The sequence below is a fragment of the Andrographis paniculata genome, unplaced genomic scaffold (genome assembly GCF_009805555.1).
Source record: "Andrographis paniculata isolate CXL003 unplaced genomic scaffold, ASM980555v1 Contig64END, whole genome shotgun sequence".
NCBI lineage: Eukaryota > Viridiplantae > Streptophyta > Magnoliopsida > Lamiales > Acanthaceae > Andrographis > Andrographis paniculata.
The window spans coordinates 2,548,315-2,559,890 of NW_026137600.1; the positions used below are offsets into that span (position 1 = coordinate 2,548,315).

The window sequence follows — 11,576 nt, forward strand, 5'->3', positions numbered from 1 at the left end:
TTTTCCCCAGAATTTAGGGGAGATGCCACTAGTAGGGTGCAGAACCTGCTGCAGTCTCAACCTACATAAAAGAAGATAAAGCTAATATTCACACAAAAAAGCATTCCAATACAATGTCAATAATTTTAAAGTAAAATATGAGTAATCTTCATTGGTTGCTGTAATAGATAAGCAATACATTAAAGATGAAATGGCTCATAAGAATATGCAATAAATATAAATAAGACAAAGAAACAATTCAGATCCTCCAAAGAATACCCAAAACTTAGATTGCCTTGTAAATCATGTAAAAGTGAAATATGTCATGTTTAATCCACAAACATACTAGTAGACTTTCACATTAAATTTGAGGGTTAAGTCAATGACATAGTCCTTTGGCTCACAAACTCATCTTTCATAAGATTATCGCAAGGAATTACATACATTTCTCCGTCAACATGATGGTGGCACTTGAATGGCAGGGATCGACCCATCATACTTATTTCATAAAACATAAGCAAGCAGATGGAGTACATTTCATATAGGTGTAAACTGGTTCAAGAAATGCATTATGTAGTATCAAGGTTTAATTGCTTCTACAATATTCACTGGTAAAATATGTTGTCATTCTTCCTTAATATAAAAAATTTCAAATTAGTTTCCATTTTGTTTTTCCTCACAGTTTATAAATCATATATATGCTAACAGAATACTAAAGTTAATTTTTAAACTATTCTTTATCAAGCACAATCATGAATCCATAGTTTTCTTCAATACAATGTATCTCCCACGTGACTAAACACTACAAATAGAATGTATCATTCTTTTATAGGAAAGTAGATCTGCATGGCATTACATAGGTATTTGCATATTAAATCATTCAGCACGCACCCCACAGTCGTTATTTTCATAACTGATGAAATAATTATGTTTATACATGCAATGATGGAACTTGAGCATTAGGTCTACTGCTCTGATTTCATGTTCAAACAAAGATCCCACCTAATCAGTTAAATTAATATACACACATATATATATATATATATATATGGGTGTGTATGTAGATTATGAATGAAAGTTATTTATGAGCAAACATATATACTTGTATAATATTCCAATGCAGCCATTATGAGCAAACAAACTTATTTATGCTTTTTCTATAGATGGCCGATGCCAATGATGGTGAGGATTTGAACTTGAAACATGCTCTATTGAACTATCATTTTAGCTAAAAAATTTAAAATAATAGTAAAGTGTAATGCTTCACAGACACGCGCACACACAAACATCCACATGATTCCTACAACATTTCTCAAATAGAAGCACATACAAATGAATCATCATTATCTTTTCTATTAAACTCAATTGTCTTCTCACTTTTGCTTATGTAATAAAATTTCAAGAAACTCAACCAAGCTATGTTATTATCTCTTTTATAAGAGTAATATTAAAGCAAATGACAACCTACTTTACCTAATAAGTTAAAAAGAGGGCTCAATGAAGATGACTCAGAGTTTATAGATGGGAATGCAGGACAACAAGCAATACGTCAGGCCTGATGCATAGCTTTGAGGTTAATGTCTAACTTGAAACTAGTACGAAATTAAAAAATAATAATATTAAATTAAAAGGACTATAACGTAGAATATTAATAATCAAATTGTCCTTAATTTATAAAAATTTAAAAAAATTATATTAAAGTGATAATTACGGAAAGTTTTTGAAAAATAGATATAGGTTTGTTGTATAGTAAAAAAACTACGTCGACTGACTAAGTAAAAAAATTAAACAATTATTTTAGGATGGGTGAAAATAAAGAAAACTCTTCTGAAATAAAAGAAGTATATTTTGGTATGTACCCAACCATGTTTGGCATGAAAACAGTTTATATGAAACGACTCCGTGGAGATTATTCTAGATGCTAAAATCGTCAACCTACGTGCATGCAAATTCCACCAAGTAAATAATAAAGATAAAAGTTAAAATATAGGGAGAAAAAATGTAGTTCAATATAACTAAAATTACTATATACATAAGACAAAAACTTTACCATTTACATTTTTTTTATTATTAATTTATTAATTTATATATATATATATATAAATATATTAAATAGTAACTTCATATGCTCGGACATGACCTAAAAACTTTCGAACCTATTTTTGAAGGTTCAAATACAGTTTTTTTTATGTTCGGTTTGGATCGAATTTTCAAATCGTGCTTATTTTTGCTAGCTTTAGTTAGTTGTCACACTGCCGGATTTAATTATATTTGTACATAACCATGTTTCTTTCTGTTTTGATCTAAATTTTTGTTATTTTTTTTTTCTGAAAAAAATAGATATATTAAATTTAGAGTAATTGATATAATAGTTAAAAATTAAAGTGTACAAATTTGAAAATGTTAAATCCAATTTCACTGTTTTGTGTCCATGTCAAGTCAGTGGCCTGTAGTCAACAATTTTTATTATTATTAGTTTTTTAACAAGTGAGACAAAAAATAATTAAAATTATTTATAATAAGACTACAATTGATGCGTATGTTTGTTTGATAATTTGATATTTCAATAGTAAAAGTTTTAAATTTGAATATTTGTATGATGTAATATAAAGAGGTGTTGATGTGATATTTTAAGGGTGTGTTTGTTTGATGGATTTCCCCGAATTTCTACTATTTACCAATTTTTTTTCACCTAAAAATATTAAATCAAATATTTATTTTTTATATTATACTAAAAATCAATTTTATATTTAAAACATCACATCAATATCTATTTACATCACATCATGTCACTATTTTAATTCAAAATTTTTATTATTTAAATCTCAACTCAAAATCCACACCTCCCAACAAACACACCCTAAATATACAATTAACTTTTAATATTGTATATAAAAAAAATATTTAACTAGATGTCGTAGAGAAAAAAATTTGATGAATAATAAAATAATAGGTAAAGTCTTTCAAAAGAATACACCAGATGGATTTTTTTAATATTGGGAACCAAAATTTTTTTTTTTTTTTTCAAAAACAATATAACCAAAAAAATGAAAATTGTTAAATAATTAAAAAAAAAATAAACAAGACCATGTGTAAGTTAAACACAGATGTGTGATAATATGAATGTATAATTATACACAACTATGTGACAACATGACTCTTGTATAATTGTATACGACTTTATTATTTTCAGGTCAGCTGTCCCGTCAATCTTATTACATCCACTTCAGCGATTTTTATTAATTTTTAAAATGTGAAACCAAAATTAATTGAAATTGTTTTCATTAAACTAAAATTGTTGACTTTTATTGTTTTTTTTTTTTTTTTCCTTTATGTTTGGACCAAAATTAATACATTTTAGTTATATTATGACTATTATTAATTTTATTTTTTTTTCATAAAACATACACATCATTAAGTATCGGTATTACATTAAATTTCAAACATTATGAGCCTAGGTGAGTATAAATTCTACATTTTCAATAAAAGTTACTTTTTTTAGGAAATATAATTAAACTTTGAGATAAAGTAATTCTATCAACATTTAAAAATAAAGTGTTTGTTTGATTTTTTATTTGAAATTAATTTTTTTATTTAAATTTTAATTTAAATACTATTATTTGGACGTGACATTTTATAAAATAAAATAATGTATATTTAAAATACAAACAAATAAGTTGAAAGTATATAAAATTTGTTTACCCACTATTTTTTTTGACACGATTTATAATATATATAGTATTCTCTTTCAAAAGTTAACATTCAACCTAATATATTATTTTTTATATTGCCGATACGATTCTCTATATTTTAAATAAAAAATAAAATCAAAATAATAAACCCATAGCTAAACTTGTCCAAACGGTTTAAACTGCTGATTACGATTTGTCAAAATATAAACCGAAACCAATGTTCTCAATGACGATTTCGATTACGGTATTTCAATTACTATTTATAAACCGTCGGTCGGTTATGATTTGAAATGTCGGTTTATATATATTCATTTTTAGTATTTTTTTCTTTTTTATTTTCTATTTTTTAAATTTGAATTTTATTTAATAATAATTAAATTCGATTTTAATTTTATTTAGATATATTTATTTTTTATTTATTATATAAAAATCATATATATAAATAATTAATTAGATTGTTACAATTAAAAATAATTAAATAATAAATTCAGTAAATAATTAAATTAAAAAATAAATAAAAATAATTATAAAATTATTGGTGTAATAGATAATAAAATAATTTAAATTAAACATAAGCATATAACAAAAAAAAAAAATTACAAAATTTAAAATATAAAATAAAAATTAATACTACTATTATTATTATAAAATCGAATATTTTAAGTTTTTACCCTACACCCAGACAGCCGCGCGCCGCACCCTGTCTTCTTCTTCTACCTTCCCCGCCACCGCCACCGCCGCACCCTGTCTTCGTCTTCTACCTTCCCCGCCACCGCCACCGCGCCCTCCCTGCCCGCCGGAGTTTAAAGAAAAAGAAAAAAAAAAAGGCACCAGGTTGGTTCGCAGCCACATTCTAGCAGCCGAAATTCTTCCCCCATCTACTTCTTCTTCATCCCGATCCTTCGGCCAGTGGCAGTTGTTTTTATTTTTGAAAGGTAAGTTCAATAATAATATATATATATATTTCTTTGGCAGCTCCATTATATTATTTTTATGATTTTTTTAATTTTATTTGTATTTTTTCTACACAGGCGGCAATATGAATATGAATGAGAATCAAAACCAAGACGATAGACTTTCTTGTCCGCCAAAGCCCCGCGAGGTGGCTGCGGTGTTTGTTAGATATAACGTTGGGCAATCAACGTTCAATTCTTCCATTTCTTTTAGTCTAGCTATATTTTCATATTTATTGGCTCAACCGACGAAATTAGATTGGATAGGGGACGTTGTGTTGATTAGTTTGTTTCTAGGTAATACTTTGTTATTTATTACTTTTTGTCTTAGAGAAATAGTAAGACAAGAAATAGAAATATTAAAGAGTTTGGCGGATACGATAGAATTTTTAGGTGTAAGTACTATTTGGGGCAGTTATATTTGCTTGTTTAGTTTAACTATATTAAGATCCACTTGGTATCAGATTTTGCTATATGTTATTGCAGGATGTATATGGCTTTTGCCAATATACATTCTTTTTTATTGGGCTGTCCTGGGAATTCTCTGGACCTACAGCAAGTGTCATGCGCTGCCGCCGCCGCCACCGCCACGCAATGATCTGCAGCCGCTCGGTGATCCACAGCTGGGCAATGCTCCGCCGCCGCCCGGTGATCCGCAGCTGGGCAATGCTCCGCCGCCGCCCGGTGATCAGCAGCTGGGCAATGCTCCGCCGCCGCCCGGTGATCCGCAGCTGGGCAATGCTCCGCCGCCGCCCGGTGATCAGCAGCTGGGCAATGCTCCGCCGCCGCCCGGTGATCAGCAGCTGGGCAATGCTCCACCCGGTGATCAGCAGCTGGGCAATGCTCCGCCGCCGCCCGCTGATCCGCTGTCGGGCAACAACAATGCGCTGAGTCTGGAGCTGGTGATGGAGAGGGGGTTGGAGAGTATGGAGCTGGTGATGGAGAGGGGGTTGGAGAGTATGGTGCAGACGATGGAGAGGGGGTTGGAGAGTCTGAGGCAGACGGTGGAGAGGCTGGTGCAGCATCTGCTGCCTTCTTCCGGCCCCTCCCTGCCTACTGTCACTCCTCCCGCCAGCAACAACGACTAGCTTCTCTTTCGGTGTCAAAGAATTGTAAATAAACGTAGATTTTTGTTTTAAAAACTTTTTAGACTTGTTTAAAGACTAATGTCTTTTGAACTACTTTCAATTTATGTTTTTTACTCGAACTTTACTTATTTAATTGATAAGCTGGTGCGCTTTAATTTTAAATTCCTATTTAGTTGTTTGTATTAATTGATTTTAGCCTTAGCGCCACAACGTAAGACTCATTGATTGATGAACGAGCCTTCCGGTGTGCCGTGACAGTGACACTCCGGGGTGTTACACATTGGGGTTGTTAGGCTGAAATGCTGAACTGATTAGTAAAGTGAGTCGTTCCAGTTACTTGTGTTTGTTATTCGAAGTTTTGCCATAGTCACTCACATCTACTTGTATGTCTCTGTTGAAAACACAACCAAGACAAAACATTCCAACCTTAGATAGATTAAGTGATTGATGTTATACAGTGCTGTTACATGGCTAATAAATTTGGTTAGTTTATGCGGTGCTTGCATGTTATGTTATTGATTTGCATTGGCTGAATAGATCCTGAAGGAAAATATGAGGAGTGACTTAACTGAACTTGCCAGACGTGGAAAATTGGACCCTGTTATAGGACGTGATGTTGAAATAAGGCGATGCATTCAAATTTTATCCCGTAGGACAAAGAACAACCCTGTTATAATTGGGAAGGAAAACTGCTATTGTTTTCCAGCCTCTGGACTCCAAACAAATCAAGAAAATTGTTGAAATTCAGGTAAGAAAAATAAAACTTCATTTAATCTTAATTCCTACTATTCAATTACTTTTTTGATAAGTTGCATATCATTCTTGTCAAGGACAGAAGGAGAGGTATTCACAAACTTCCTAGGAAAAGCTAATTCAATAGTATAATTGGGGTGGGTGGTTTTTGGATGACTATTTTACGTGTATGTTTTTCAGTTTTACAGAAGATGTGAATTTTTTGGACTAGGATATGCCATGGTTAATTAAAACTCATTTGATCGTTACTTAGTTAGTCGTTTAATGTAATTAATCAAGGTGACGACTAGCTACTTGAACGTCGTTATGTGTATGAGTTTTGGCATTATATGTGGGGAACCAGAGCTGTCACACTCTGATGCTCCTTTGTTTTTCTTTATTGTTTGTTTGTGATTTGGTTAATATGCTTTTACACTGATATTTTTTTTCCATCATTTTATTATATATACAGCTACATTGAGTAAAAGACAGGCTGAAACAGAAGAACATAAACTTTCACTACACGGAGGAATCCATTGAACTGCTGGCCACATTGGGCTTCGACCCTAACTTTGGAGCCAGACCCGTAAAGCGGGTGATACAACAGATGGTGGAGGAGAATGAGGTTGCAATGGGAATCTTAAAAGGTGAAATTTCTGAAGAAGAAGATTTAGTTGTCCAAAGATGCACCATAACAAAACCAATTGTGCATCAAAAAGTTGGAAAATTCAGCTAGTACTTTTGGAAGAGCCTTGAATACATAAAACACAGGAAATCACCAAAGCATACTTTTGGAAGTTTTAATAAGAAATATCAAATCTATAGATAAGGCAAGGCATTCATCCCAATATAAAAGATGGAATTCTTAAGGAAAGGATATCTAGACATCTAGTTTAAAAAATAGGGTTAGTTAAATGAACCACTGTACATATATATATATATATATATAACAGATGTAATAGATGAACAATACATAAAAGATGAAATGGCTTATAAGAATATGCAACTTCCAACCATCAAATTAGTATATAACTTATGAACCATTAAAACAATAAGAGATGGCAACCTAATTTACCTAATAAGCTAAAAAGAGGGCACAATGAAGATGACTAGGAGTTTATAGATGGGAATGCAGGACAACAAGCAATGGAAAACCTTTGAAAACCACATGATGTTGTTTATTATGCTTGGTTTTTAAATATATGGTTCTGCAACTTATGATTTTGTTCTCTAATGGTATGTTTTGTTACGTTTGGGTGAACAAAAATATAAGATCTAGCGTCTTCTATAATTGTCTGCCAGTGCCACATAGAAATAGATACTCTAGCTAATCACATCATTAAGACTAGAAGATTGCATAAGGTTACCAGATCAGGGTCTGGACAGAGGACTCTTGTCTAAGTAACTCGTATTTGGTGTTGCCAGACAGTTTGGTAACATAGGACAAAGTGTTTGAGTTTCTGCCACTCCTAACTAACTCAAGAGTCTATCTGCTGCTACCAAATAAACAAACAGTCTTTATTTATTTACCATTTTTGGAAAGGAAGCAAGCAAGGAAGGAAGGAACCCCATTTGGTTTGGAGGAGAGACAATTTGTTTCCATGATGTACCAATGTTGACATTAAGAAAATAATAATAATAATAATAATAATAATAATAATAATAATAAAATAAAATAAAATAAAATCAATTGCAAATCTAATCAATAAATAGTTAAGAGGTAGTTGGGAGCACACTTACAATAGGAGGCATCAGAGGCTGAATACCCACGTGGACTAACCAGCAGGGCAACACCTGAAACATCAGAAGTGTCACCAAGGAAAATAGCAAATTCCACCGATGAGGCAGTGGAGGGAACTCTCCAAAATGATTTTTTTTCCCCAGAAAATTTAGGGGAGATGCCACTAGTAGGGTGCAGAACCTCCTGCAGTCTCAACCTACATAAAAGAAGGTAAAGCTAATATTCACACAAAAAAGCATTCCAATACAACATCAATAATTTTAAAGTAAAATATGAGTAATCTTCATTGGTTGCTGTAATAGATAAGCAATACATTAAAGATGAAATGGCTCATAAGAATATGCAATAAATATAAATAAGACAAAGAAACAATTCAGATCCTCCATAGAATACCCAAAACTTAGATTGCCTTGTAAATCATGTAAAAGTGAACTATGTCATGATTAATCCACAAACATACTAGTAGACTTTCACATTAAATTTGAGGGTAAGTCAATGACATAGTCCTTTGGCTCACAAACTCATCTTTCATAAGATTATCGCAAGGAATTACATACATTTCTCAGTCAACATGATGGTGGCACTTGAATGGCAGGGATCGACCCAACATACTTATTTCATAAAAACATAAGCAAGCAGATGGAGTACATTTCATATAGGTGTAAACTGATTCAAGAAATGCATTATGTAGTATCAAGGTTTAAATGCTTTTACAATATTCACTGGTAAAATATGTTGTCATTCTTCCTTAATATAAAAAATTTCAAATTAGTTTCCATTTTGTTTTTCCTCACAGTTTATAAATCATATATATGCTAAAAGAATACTAAAGTTAATTTTTAAACTATTCTTTATCAAGCACAATCATGAATCCATAGTTTTCTTCAATACAATGTATCTCCCACGTGACTAAAAACTACAAATAGAATGTATCATTCTTTTATAGGAAAGTAGATCTGCATGGCATTACATAGGTATTTGCATATGAAATCATTCAGCACGCACCCCACAGTCGTTATTTTCATAACTGATGAAATACTTATGTTTATACATGCAATGATGGAACTTGAGCATTAGGTCTACTGCTCTGATTTCATGTTCAAACATAGATCCCACCTAAACAGTTAAATTAATATACATATATATATATATGGGTGTGTACGTAGATTATGAATGAAAGTTATTTATGAGCTAACATATATACTTGTATAATATTCCAATGCAGCCATTATGAGCAAACAAAGTTATTTATGCTTTTTCTATAGATGGCCGATGCCAATGATGGTGAGGATTTGAACTTGAAACATGCTCTATTGAACTATCATTTTAGCTAAAAAATTTAAAATAATAGTAAAGTGCAATGCTTCACAGACACGCGCACACACAAACATCCACGTGATTCCTACAACATTTCTCAAATAGAAGCACATACAAATGAATCATCATTATCTTTTCTATTCAACTCAATTGTCTTCTCTCTTTTGCTTATGTAATAAAATTTCAAGAAACTCAACCAAGCTATGTTATTATCTCTTTTATAAGAGTGATATTAAAGCAAATGACAACCTACTCTACCTTATAAGTTAAAAAGAGGGCTCAATGAAGATGACTCAGTTTATAGATGGGAATGCTGGACAACAAGCAATGTAAAACCTTTGAAAATTTATTATGCTCTGTTTTTAAATATTTGGTTATGCAACTTATGATATTTCATTGAAAGATCAAGAGGCTACAAACCTGACATTTTGAAGCTTACACACAACTTTATTGCCAAATATAAGAAAGCAGTTCGAACAAAAGCTTCACAAGTTGAGCTACACGGTCAATGAACCAATGAATTAGTGTCTAAATTGGTCACAAAATTCATTGCACAGTAAAAATGAAATTAACATAACTCACATAAGTAATCAAACAATGCACACCATAGCAGTTTATTAAGCTTTCACAGTGAAGGTGAGCAAATTACTAAGAACAACTAATCTAATTCTAATTCACTACACAAAATAACCCAAATGTCCATAATTTCTTGCAAGCGTTGTAATGACTCAATAGAATCAGATTGAAGAAACATGTAAGATCTATTTGTAGTAGAAACATATTTTCATTGACAAAATGAACTCACAACAAAACATTCGAACATAAACAAAGATCAAATGCATCCTCAACAAATAAAACAGAGACAGAAACCTGCATAAATCCTAGAAACTATATCAATTAGATTGCAATAAGACAAGCATATCGCATTGCTTTCTCCCCAAAATTGAAAAATCCGAAACTGCGATGCAGAATTCTCTGGTAATCGAAATTAAACAAAAAAGTGGATGCTCACAATCACCAGGTTGAAAAAATATTATGTACATATGTTTCACTCATCAGTCACAGCTGGTGCTTCGAGACAGAATCTAGGCGCCACCGCCACCGAAGACTGCTGCCGTCGTTGTCTTCACCGTCGCTATCAAATGCCCAAAATCAAGCGCGGCAGTCTCGCGTGAGAGCGGTATAGTTCGAAGTAAGAATGAGAACGGCAGACTTGCTCTATCGGTTTCGAACCGGCGGTGGAACCAAAATTGAAACCGGTTTCTCACGGTTCGATTTCTGTTTCTCTTTCTTCCGAAGGTACCGAACCGGCGGTTTTGTATTTTCACTTTTTTTTTATTTTGAAAAAACATATGCTAACCTGAATCCTGATGGATGGAGAGTGGGAACGGCAATGGAGCAGCAGGGTGGGAAAATTGGGGAAGAAGGAAATCGAGGGGTTTTTTTAAAAAATAATCCAAATCAAACATTGTTTTAAAAATCTAGAAAAAGAGTTTTGAAAACTCCTATATTTATAAAATGTAAGAGTTTTCAACATTCTTAAATATAAAAATATAAGAGTTTTGAAAACACTTAAAATATTAAATATATGAGTTTTTAAAATATATCATATGGTAATAGAAATTTTTTTATTTAAAGTAGTTTTAAAAACACTTATATTTTTAATTATACGAGTTTTGAGAACTCCTACACTTTTAATTTCAATTTCGCCTTAGGTAAATTATATTACACTCTATTATGTTTTTAGTAAAAATGCACACTTGTATTTTATTTATTGCGTGATATCTCCTTGGATTAATTTAAAATTTGTACAAAACACCCTCCTTACCCAAAGCTGATGTTTAGTTCTAAATAAAATAAAGACCTAAATTAGTTTTATACAAATAAAATACCTAAAATATCTTAAATAAATTTTTTTGAATAAAATAAATAAATAAATAATTGATCAATTATTTATTTTTATAATCTTTTAAAGATCAGATAACAATGTCTCCAAAAAACTATAAAATGGAGGATTAATAAATTATTTATATATTTATTTTATTCAAAAAAATATTTAAGATATTTTATCGTT

General features: G+C 31.5%; 1 long non-coding RNA gene across 1 annotated transcript; it reads right to left on the minus strand.

Annotated features, from left to right (window-relative positions):
* Positions 1–7,529: 7,529 nt before the first annotated feature.
* Positions 7,530–10,764, minus strand: LOC127261635 (uncharacterized). Its single transcript, XR_007840943.1, has 3 exons — positions 10,515–10,764; positions 9,923–9,999; positions 7,530–8,381 (listed from the first exon to the last, which is right to left on the minus strand). It is a non-coding gene; the product is annotated as an uncharacterized LOC127261635 (long non-coding RNA).
* Between the last annotated feature and the right edge of the window lie 812 nt (positions 10,765–11,576).